The sequence below is a fragment of the Rhinolophus hipposideros genome, assembly GCF_964194185.1.
Source record: "Rhinolophus hipposideros genome assembly, chromosome: X".
NCBI classification, from domain to species: domain Eukaryota; kingdom Metazoa; phylum Chordata; class Mammalia; order Chiroptera; family Rhinolophidae; genus Rhinolophus; species Rhinolophus hipposideros.
Genome location: NC_138046.1, coordinates 12,519,278 through 12,530,199, shown reverse-complemented (window position 1 = coordinate 12,530,199; position 10,922 = coordinate 12,519,278). Strand labels below are relative to the sequence as shown.

The 10,922-nt window shown below is 45.0% G+C and overlaps 1 pseudogene across 1 annotated transcript; it reads right to left on the bottom strand.

The window, feature by feature from the left end:
- Positions 1–7,079: 7,079 nt before the first annotated feature.
- On the bottom strand, positions 7,080–9,589 carry LOC308494963 (endosome-associated-trafficking regulator 1-like; annotated as a pseudogene). The gene is made up of 3 exons: positions 9,447–9,589; positions 7,977–8,157; positions 7,080–7,857 (listed from the first exon to the last, which is right to left on the bottom strand). The product of its transcript is annotated as an endosome-associated-trafficking regulator 1-like (transcript).
- Between the last annotated feature and the right edge of the window lie 1,333 nt (positions 9,590–10,922).

Sequence of the window (10,922 nt, the reverse complement as noted above, 5' to 3'; positions counted from 1 at the left end):
TCTCAGGAATCTGAAAATGGAACTACCCTATGATCCAGTAATTCCACTCCTAGGCATCTACCCGGAGAAATCCAAAACTCCAATTCAAAAATCTGTATGCACTCCTATGTTTATTGCAGCACTTTACACAATAGCCAAGATATGGAAACAACCAAAATGCCCATCGGTAGATGACTGGATTAAGAAGCTGTGGTACATTTATACAATGGAGTATTACGCAGCCATAAAGAAGAAAGAAATCTTATCATTTGCAGCAACATGGATGGATCTAGAGAACATTATGTTAAGTGAAATAAGCCAGAAAGAGAAAGACAAGTACCATATGATCTCACTTATATATGGAATCTAAAGAAAAGACTATGTGAATGAACTAAGCAGAGACAGTTTTGGGGACGCAGAGAAAAAACCGAGAGTGGTTAGATGGGTGTGTGGGAGGGGGTTGGGGATAAGGGGAAAGGTGAAGGGATTTGGAAGCAGCTGGTAACCACAAGATGGCCTCAGGGTTTTTTTTTGAAAATTAATTTGGGGAAGGTACTCTATAATGTTGTAAAGATTTTGTTGGGTATCCGATGGACATGCGTCCTATTTGGGAGACCACCTCAGGGATACTGTGGATACCTGATCATGGCATTGTACATCAGAAGCTAAACATTAATGAATGCCAACTATAATTTTATATATATAATGTGATGGTTCAGTGTGAGGTCGGAGGGATAGTGGATGGGGGGAGGGGGGTTCACAGTATGAGGGATATAAATGCTGAACGTCTAAGTATTACCTTGTTTTGTACACCTGAAACTAATAAATAAATAAATTAATTTAAAAATAAAATAAAATAAAATAAAATATAACCATAATTCTGTTTCATGCCTATATATTGATATCAACATTTTGGAGGTTATTGCTCCTATATGCATAGCATGAGAGTTTTTCTATTGACTCCATGCCTGAAATAATTTAGGAGGAGTAACCTCTGGAAAGCCTACACATCTAAAAAGATTGTCTTTGAGCTCCACATGCATGTGTAGTCTCACTAAGCATTTTTTCTTTGGAAAGTTCCAGCAATTACTGCTGGCTCTTCTCTGTTCCCATAGTCCCTAGTGCAATCAGGGCTGTGCAAACAGAAAAATGCTGTTCTTGCTCATTTCAGAAACACAAGCCAAGTTCAGTCTCTTTAAAAAGAACTCAGACTTTAAATGGCAATCTCCAGACCTCTCTCTATTCTAGTATTTATGAAGTTTTCAATTTATTTAGTCATTGCCATCGCTTCCATTGTTTTGTTGTTATAATTCTTGGAGAGGGAGATTCAGCAAGGCATAATTTGGGGACATACCTGTGGAGAGCTGTAAGAGAAACGTGCACATTTGCTCAGTTTAGGGAAACTGAGTTTGTTGACACTTTGGCAACAGTGGGCCCCTGTGGAGCAGAAGTTTCTGGAATGACTGCTGGAATGCTGACTGGGGTTGAAGGAGAAACTTTTTTATAATGTCAATGGCCACTCTTAACTTACATTTAACTAGTGAATAGATTTGGCCTTAGACTAGGGATTTGGGGATTTGTCTGAATGGAAACCCAACAAGGTAATTGAGTGCAGAAGCAAAACAGGTTATTGTTTTCATATAGAGTTAGTTTTGTTTCAATCTTTGATGTGTTTTTTTGGGAGGTATCAAATATGCCCAGGAGCAGCACTTGGTGGGGTGAAGTGCCCCCTCAATGACCCCTGCTGCCTGCTGTTCATGACTGTATGTATAATCATGCCCCCTTGAGTGTGGGCAAGACTTGTTACTTGCTTCTAGACAACAAGAGATGGCAAGGTGAAGGGATTTTGCAGATATAACTAAGGTCCCTAATCAGTTGATTTTTTTTAAAGATTTTATTGGGGAAGGGGAACAGGACTTTATTGGGGAACAGTGTGCACTTCCAGGCCTTTTTTCCAAGTCAAGTTGTTGTCCTTTCAATCTTAGTTGTGGAGGACGCGGCTCAGCTCCAGGTCCAGTTGCTGTTTTCTAGTTGCAGGGACGCAGCCCACTATCCCTGCAGGAGTCAAATGGCAACCTTGTGGTTGAGAGGACGCACTCCAACCAACTGAGTCATCCGGGAGCTCAGCGGCAGCTCAGCTCAAGGTGCCGTGTTCAATCTTAGTTGCAGGGGGCGCTGCCCACCATCCATTGCGGGACTCGAGGACTTGAACTGGCAACCTTGTGGTTGAGAGCCCACTGGCCCATGTGGGAATTGAACCGGCAGCCTTTGGAGTTAGGAGCATGGAGCTCTAACTGCTTGAACCACGGGGCTGGCCCCCCATAATCAGTTGATTTTAGTTAATCAAAGGAAGACTATCTTGGGTTGGCCTCAATTAATTAGGCAAAAGCCCTTACAAAGAGGAACTGGGCCTTCTGTGAGGTCAGAGAAACTCTCCAGTGCTAGCCTTGAAGAAACAAGCTGCCATGTTGTGAGAGGGCCCATGGTGAAGGCCATGGGGCAAGAGACTGCACATGGCCTTCAGGAGCTGAGTATTTCCTGGCCAACAGGCAACCTTAATCCTGCAATGACAAGGAGATGAATTCTGTCCCAAACCTGAGGGAGCTTGGAGGGACACCTTTCCCCAGTCGAGCCTCTGATGAAAACACAGCTCTGGCTGTCACCTGGATTGCAGCCTGGTGAGACCTGAAGCAGATGGCCCAGCTTAGCTGTGCCTTTAGGACTTCTGATGTATAGAAACTGTAAGATAATAAAGTTGTTTTAAGCCACTGAGGTGTGGCTATTCATTAGGTCACAATAGAAAATGAATACACTTGGCTTCAAGAAAGTTGATCCAGGCATTTCATGGGTATTGCTTCTAGGAAGATGGTCTGCTATCATTGGAAGAAGAATAATCAGGATTGGATCATTATGCATCAGAGTCAGGATTTGATATTTACTGTATTTGGAATTAACTTAAATAGAAGTCATCTGTATACTGTTTTATTCCTGGCTCAAAGGACCACTCATTCTATTGCCCCACACAACGGCTAGTTTGCAGTTTGGATTCAATTGGTTTTAAATGAATTTGTTAACTGGTGAAACAAACTTTTCTTCCATATTGTCTCCTTAGCTAATCCGGATACCTCAGATCTTCTCCATCACTTCTAGATTTAAAGAAACTATTCTTTCTCCTCTGCTCTCTACCCCTATTCACACCCAGCTCATCTAGATTCTCATGACTTCCCCAGGACATTCTGACTTATTTTTCTGAATTCTTCTCTGAGTTCTCCTTTCTCCTCCCATCCACCCCATAGTTTTAGCTGCAAGCTGTTTCTCCATCCCTCCTTTTTTTATCAACAACGTCCCTAGGGTCTTTAGCCACATGGAATTGCTCATTCTTCCTCACACATACTCTACCTTCTCATCATTCCACATATAGGTAGTTTCTTTTGCCCCAAATCCTCCCAGTACCCATCCCTCTCCTCCACCTGGCAAATCTGTGCTAATTCTTTTCGACATGACTCAAATATTCTCTCTTGTCTCAGACTTCTTAGCTTTTCTCCTTTTCCTTCGAAGCTCCACCCCCACAGGCAGGGTTAGTTTCTACCTCCTCTCAGCTCCCACAGCAGTTTTCATTCCATTATGAACAATTACTATGTTAGTATTATCATTTTTTCTGTTTCTATATCAAAATCACCATGTCTCCCACCAACTATGAACCCATCAAGGTGTAAATCTTGTTCGTCCCTGGATTCCACGTAACCCAGCACAGGGGTGAACACAAAAGCACGATTCTCAATGTGTCTCTGTGGCTGATTGAAGGAAAAGAGTGACATGTATTAATAGAACGATTAGCTCCAATGATTAGCAGGAAATTTGACTGAATCCTAATAACTTGCACTATGGACCCTGTCCTTTGACATTCTGCATAGCTAAGGACTCACTAGAAATAAGAAGGATGAACTCTGCCAGAAGCTTCCAGAAAGTGTCATCGTGTTATACCCTGTCTTCCACCCCTATTTTACCAATAAAAGATATGAAATGAGAGAAACTATGGCCATGAAGATGGCTCAGTGCTTTTGATCGTGACAGATTGATGGCAGCTCTCCAACTCATTCCATCTTCCTGAGACCTAGGATCCCATTAACATGGCTGCTTCTCTCTATTTTATGGTTTCCCCTATGGAGTGCTGGGTGATTTTTATATGCAGAAATCACCCCAACAAATTCACTTCTGTTGTTGAGAAATTCAGTGCTCCTTTATTACCCAGGGTAAAATACCATGTGAAACTGTGAGAAGCAAAAGGGACCTTACAGCTCATTATCTGGTACCAGTTATATGCCAAGCACCATGCTAGGCCCAGGGGATATAGAAATAAATATGGTATGGTTCATGACTTTAGGGAATCTACAGGGTGATGGGCAAAGAATTAACAATAAATGAACATGGACAACACGGAGTACTAAGTGCTATGGTGAAGTGAAGCCTATGAGTCAGTTGCAGCCCAGATAAAGGGCTCTTTATCCACACTGGGCTGGGCATGGGAGGTTGCGATGCCAGGCAATTGAGGCCCAGAGAGGGAAAGTGATTTGTCCAAGGTCCCACAGTAGTGGTGGCACCAGCTCTCTTGGTACCCATTCTAGGCTTCTTATTGATATCCTGCATTATTGCAGGAAGCCGCATACTGCGATTTTGTAGCTCCTATGGGGAAAACTGGGGACTGTGACTAGGGAATTATATTCAGAAAAGTTCATCACAACCATGGAATTCCTGGCGCTTGGATGCTTTGTAATTCAAGCAGTATGTCAAGGATCTGACAGCTTTAAGACTTGACCAAGTGCTGGCACAAGCAACTAAGAAACCAAGCTCCAACCTGGAGCCTGAGTGGATGAAATCCCAGGTTGCAGGAAACTCAGCAACTCAAAAGTGGAGTCCCAAATGAAATCACAAAGAATAATTTGTGCAACTTTGCAGAGTGCAGTTCCACTAGCTCTGACGTTCCCCTGTCTGCATTGTTAGTCCTCAGATCATGGAGCACAGCATGGGCTGGGAGTGGGGCCCCATGCAAACCACAGGCTTTGGGGTGGTCAGGCCTGGATTGACATCCTGGCTCTTTTACTTCCTAGCACTGTTGTCTTGGGTTAATTATTAGGCTGGTGCAAAAGTAATTGCGGTTTAAAAGGTTAAAAATAATTGCAAAAACCGCAATCACTTTTGCAGCAAGCTAATATTGAATTTCTTTGTTGAATTTCATTCCTGCAGTTACAAAATGGGAACAATAATAGTACCTACCTAAGAAACTTGTGAGGATTTAATGAGATTAGGTTTATAGGACCCCCTAATGTACATTAGGCACTCAAGTTGTAGCTGTTTTTTCGTATCACTTTCCCTATTAGTTAGCTCTGGCTCTGACACTTGTGACCTTGGGTAGGTATGTGATACTCATTCTCTTGGACTCAGTTACTTCGTTTGTACAATGAGTTGGTTGAACTACATGATTCCTAAGGAGCCTTCTCATTGCCAGCATTCTAAGATTCTGGTGTTTAAACATGCTCCTTCACTATCTGTGATTTTGTTTTCAGCCCTTCCACCCTCTGAGGCAGACTGAGTGGATGTTTCTCTGTAGGTAAGGAAACAAAAGCTCTGCCTTACGCAGTGCATGGGAGGTAGGGCCAAGATCCTAATGCAGCTCTTCTCGTTTCATTTCTCTTTGGGTTCCCACTGCAGCAATGATGAAGCTCACGATCTGCGGAACTCTCTTACCCAGGACAAAGCTGAGTGGTTGGAAGGAAAAAGGAAAAGCCTCTCCACCGGAATAGCATTAAGGGCAATGACTGTCTCAGGGTATGCTGCTCCCCATAAGCCTGCACAGGGCCGCTGATCATTGTTTGTTGTATGAGTCATGAGAGTTAAGGTTCTCTGACTTCTCATTCCATATTAAGCCCTGTGCTCAGGGTTGTATACGTGTTATTTCACCAACTCCTTACAACAACCCTGTGGAGGATTGTTAGCTCCATTTCACAGATGAAGAAAGTTTGGCACAGAGAGGGTAAGTGACTTATTTAAGGGAGCACAGCACAAGAGTGGCAGAATGCAGATTTGAACCCAGGTCTGTAGCACTGAAAAGCCCAGGCTCCTCGTCACTATACTAAGCTACATACTGTGGCTGGTAGCCACAAGGAGACAGAAGAACATTTTTTTGTTGTTTTCAAGTTGAACAGGAGGGAAAATTTATTTTAAAAAATAACATCTACAAGAAAACAGCCAAAAAGGCACAGAGTGCATGTTATGCCTCCTCATGTAGGAAAGCAGTTGGAAAGGTGCCCTGGGAGACCTTGTGCTAAGCCTGGAAGGCTCGGCGCGTCCTCTAAATTCCCGAATTCTAAACTTTGTTGTACAGAAGGCCACTGGAAAGGTGTATCAAAACCCTCCAATCAAAAGCAGCTTTTCAAATCTAAGGTCCCTAAAGAGGTGCATTTAGGTGGCTTCAGAGTGCGGACTCTGTTACGACGTTGGTCCCTGCGGAAGGACGGCAGCGTCACCATATGGGGTGTCCACGCTTAGGCCACCAACCGCGGGAGCAGACCCCGTGAAGGTCACAGGAGTGGACTGTGAGCCAGAGGGGAACTGAGAGATGGCAAAAAGGCCCACGTCCCTGTCCAAGGCAAACATCTGAGTTCCAGCTCATTTAGTGATTTTCTTTTGACTTGTGAAATGAAGGATGATGAACTGAACTTATCTTACAAGGATAGTTCTGGAAAGAGAAGGGAAACCACGCATCACAGAACGATTGTTTCTATGTTCAGTAACTTTAAAAATCAAGTATTCTTTCTGGAAGTATTTTATAAAAATGTCTTCCAGTACATCATTAGTCTATAAAATAGGAGGGGTTCACCAGGAGGGCAGCGTGGATCTACAAGTACGACTCTCACCTATAGAAGCAGCTCCTCCTCGTTGTTGGCTAATAATATTGTTCTAGGTCATGAAATGACATCTCATAATAAATATTTTTACTATGGGTGAGGTCTGCATATTTCAAGACACAATGGCATTTGTAAACCCAATAAGCAGTGATTTCAGGAGGTAAACAGAGCTGCGAGCTGAAGCTTCTCTGGTTTTCACTCCTCCTGGTTGTCTTTAATTTCAGAAATGCTGTCTATAGATTTAAGGATTTCAGCAACGAAATTCAGTGTTTCAGCTCCAGAAACCAGCTGCTTTACTGAGGAGTGCGTGTTGTCCATGACCACACCGAGGTTCTGCAAGGCCCCATCGGTGTTCTGCTTTGCCAAGGTCTGGCTGGTGCCTCAGCCCGAGCCCAGGGCTTCGTTCTTGCGCTTGAAGTTAGAGACCTGTGCCTGGAGCAAGCTTAGTTCTTTAGTTTCACCATGTGATTTGCTGCCTTTACAGCCTGTGTGGTCATCAGCTCCAGGTTCTGCTCCACCTGCTGAACTACGGATTCCAGGTCGTGAGAGTCACTCTCTTCCTTTATCATTTTTGCTTCTAATTTCTGCTCAAGCGTCCTCACCACTTCTGTCTGCGTCTCAGAGAAGCTCTGTACCTCGGTCAGCTTTCTTCTTAACATAGAAGTCTCCTCTTTCAGTGCTTCCATAACTTATCTGCAGCGTCTGAAGGTGCCTGCCCAGAGAGAGGCTGCAAAGTCTGCTCTGGGGATCCCGGCCAGAGAGAGGCGAGAGTCAGAGTCACTCAGCGTCCACCGGGCAGAGACTCGGGTCCCACCAGCTCTGATGGGCTGGAGGAGGAGATGTATGTGCTGCAGGGCGATGTGCTGGCACCAACCCTCAACGAGTGGGCCCTGTCCCACCCGTTGTCCTTGTCCTTGAGATCGCCAGCCCTGTGGAGTCTTCCAAAAAATGGCTGCTGGTGTTCCAGGCCAAACTACATGGTTTGGGAGGCCACCTGGCTTCCTGTGACTAAAGTCAGCTGTTGGCTATGTCCTTTTTCAACAGGCTGAGGTTCTTGGTTTTCAGAAACTCTTCAAAGGAGAATAGGTTTGCCTCTTCAAGTTCTTCAAGTTTATCATCATCCTGATCGATGAGGCTGAGGGCCAGGGACAGAGGGCTGACGCCCCGGAGGCACGCGTAGCCCCCCCATTGCCACAGGCCTGGTGGTGCCGGCCTTCCTTGCACCCGAAGCGGTGGCTCCACAGTCCCGGCTCGCCCGTCCCGCCGCCTCAGTCTGCTGCGGCTCAGCGGCAGCTCCTAGCCTCTCGCCCGTGGCTTCCTGCTCTGAGCACCGCACCAAAGCGACCCCAGAAGGACTTTTAAAACAATGCAAACATGGATGGGGACCTTGAATCATTAGGCAAAGTTCCATTGGCTTCAGAGTTTTCATTTGCCAAGGTAAGGTAATTTGTAATATATTCTAGAATAATTCCCTTTTCTAATGATCAAATGCTATTTTTTTAAAAAAAGGTTGGAAACAAAAAGGATGAAAAAAATGAGTTTTAGAAAGCTAGAAAACATAGTACCTGAGCTCTGCTACAATGAGTCCTATTAGCTTTGAGTAGGTCCCTTACCCTCTCTGAGCCTCAGTTTCCCCATTTGCACCAAGAAAGGAATAGGCTTGCTAAGTTCTTCTCTCACTTTATTTTGCATATGAATCACCTGAGGATCTTGTTAAAGATGCAGATTCTGATTTAGCAGGTCTGGGGGGTGGGGTCTGAGATTGTCCTGTGGGGTGACAGGCGGGGTCTCTGGTCCCGCTCTCCACATAAGAACGCAGGACATGGTGAGGCCAAAAAGGAACACCCACGGAGCCATAGATAGGGGAGTCACACCACTATACTCTTGCTGGCGGCTGGGTTGGAGACACAGGAAGCAGGAGCCACACTGTCCGCAACCCGCTGTCCTAACTGCAATCCGTGCTTGCCAGCCACCATCTTCTTGCTAGCCCCCATTCTTTCTACTAGCGTAGCCATGGCAGTTATATTAGTGGCCAATGGCTCACTGGTTACAGCTGACGGCCAACTAGCCACAGCTGATGGCCATCCGATCACAGTTGATGGCCATTTACTACCTGAGCCAGCACCTTTCTATGTGAGGCCGAGAGCCTGGAAACTGCTCTCTGGGGCTCTGTCCATTGTCCATTGTGATTGGCTGGCCATCAACTGTGGCTAGTTGGCCGTCAGCTGTAACCAGTGAGCCATTGGCCTCTAATATAACTGCCGTGGCTACGCTACCAGAAAATGGGGCCTAGCAAGAAGATGGTGGCTGAGCTAGCAAGAGCGGATTGCGGTTAGCATGGTGGATTGCAGACAGTGTGGCTCCTGTTTCCTGTGTCTCCAACCCAGCCACCAGCGAGACTGTAGTGAGATGACACCCCTATGTATGGCTCCGTGGGTGTTCCTTTTTGGCCTCACCATGTTCTGCGTTCTTATGTGGGGAGTGGGACCAGAGACCCCGCAGGCAGCCCCGCACGACACATGGCGCAGCGATCAGGGTCCCCCGCACTACACTCCCACTTACACGTTTTTGCTCTCAAACTCATTTGAAGTGCCCTGAGCATAGAGCTTACAGGCCTTGCCATTGCCCATGTGATGCTGTCCTGGGAGGCCCACAGCTGTGTACGTGGTATGAACCTCTCTTCCACCCTCCAGCTCAAAAGCCATCTTTTCCCTTGTCACCATAAGGCACTGCTGGATGTGCTCTCAGCTGTGCGTCACCTACTGCTGACAGGGAGTGCTTTTAAAAGACGTCAGTTCCTACTTTCCCTGCAGAAACCAAGCGCATCATTTCTGCTACTCATTCAGTTGGCTGGGTCAGAGAGCACGCTCGGGCTCCATTTTCCCAACACACTTGCAGTGCAGTGGGGTGCGCAGCCCTGTTCTCATCCTCCTCAGAGTGAGGGTTTTCTCCCCCTAAGAAAGACCTTTTTTGGTAGGCGGAATATCTGCTAGGAAAATAGGATTCATGTCAACGTGACCCTCAATTATTCTGGAAACCTGAGGTCATTCAAAACATTCCAGTAGCCAGTGTGTTTTCACTTCCATGTTTCAAGTTGACCGTGCCAACTGAAGAAATGGAGCTTCTGTTAGATACATATTCAAAGTTATTTACCACTTATAATTAGTAAGTGGTGAAAGTGGAACTTACGCTTGGATCCTCTAACTCTAAATCTTGCTACTATATTGCCTGCCTCGAACACCACAAAACTGGTGTGAAAAGGTCAAAATTGCATTTGCCATTGGTATGGGGATACAATCAGGAGGGAGGGTCCAAATGGACAGTGTACTTGTGACCATCTTTGATGTAATATTGACCTAGAGGGTCTGTTCTCTTTCTCGTACTGTGGGCTATTGTCCTGCCTCTGGCCTGAAAAGGAATCTTGAGGTACTTGGTCTAGCTTTGCCCAGATATCATTAGCTATCATTTAGGTGTAGAGTCCTGACATTAAGTGGGCTCCTAATGGGTATTAGATATTGTGTTATGCACATGTATCTATTATTTCATTTAATCTTCATAACTTATCTATTATTATTATTATTATTATTATTATTATTATCCCTGCTCAAAGATGAGCAAAACAGGATTCAGAGAGTTTAATCCCTTTCTTAAGCCAAGATTCAAGACCAGGCAGTGTGGCTATGGAGCCTGCTTTCTTTACAATAGCTAACCATGACCACAGAACACTGATCATTATTTCCCTAGCGTTTATGCACAGGAGTAATAACACTATATCTGAATTGTAAAACAGTTGTACTCCTTTTCACTTGTCATAACCCATTTCCTGTTTGCTTTTCTAAATGACATAAGCCCTCTCCCATGACCAAGATCATCTTGCTTTGCTATTGACAAAATTTGCTTCCAGGTCATTTGTCCATCACTTTGAGTCACCCTTGTATTAACTGTACGTTGCATCTTGCTTAATCTGTGTTTACCACCTGACTTTTTGGAAATCCTTTGTTTGGGAGAGAGCAATTTACACAAGACAGCCCACTTTGG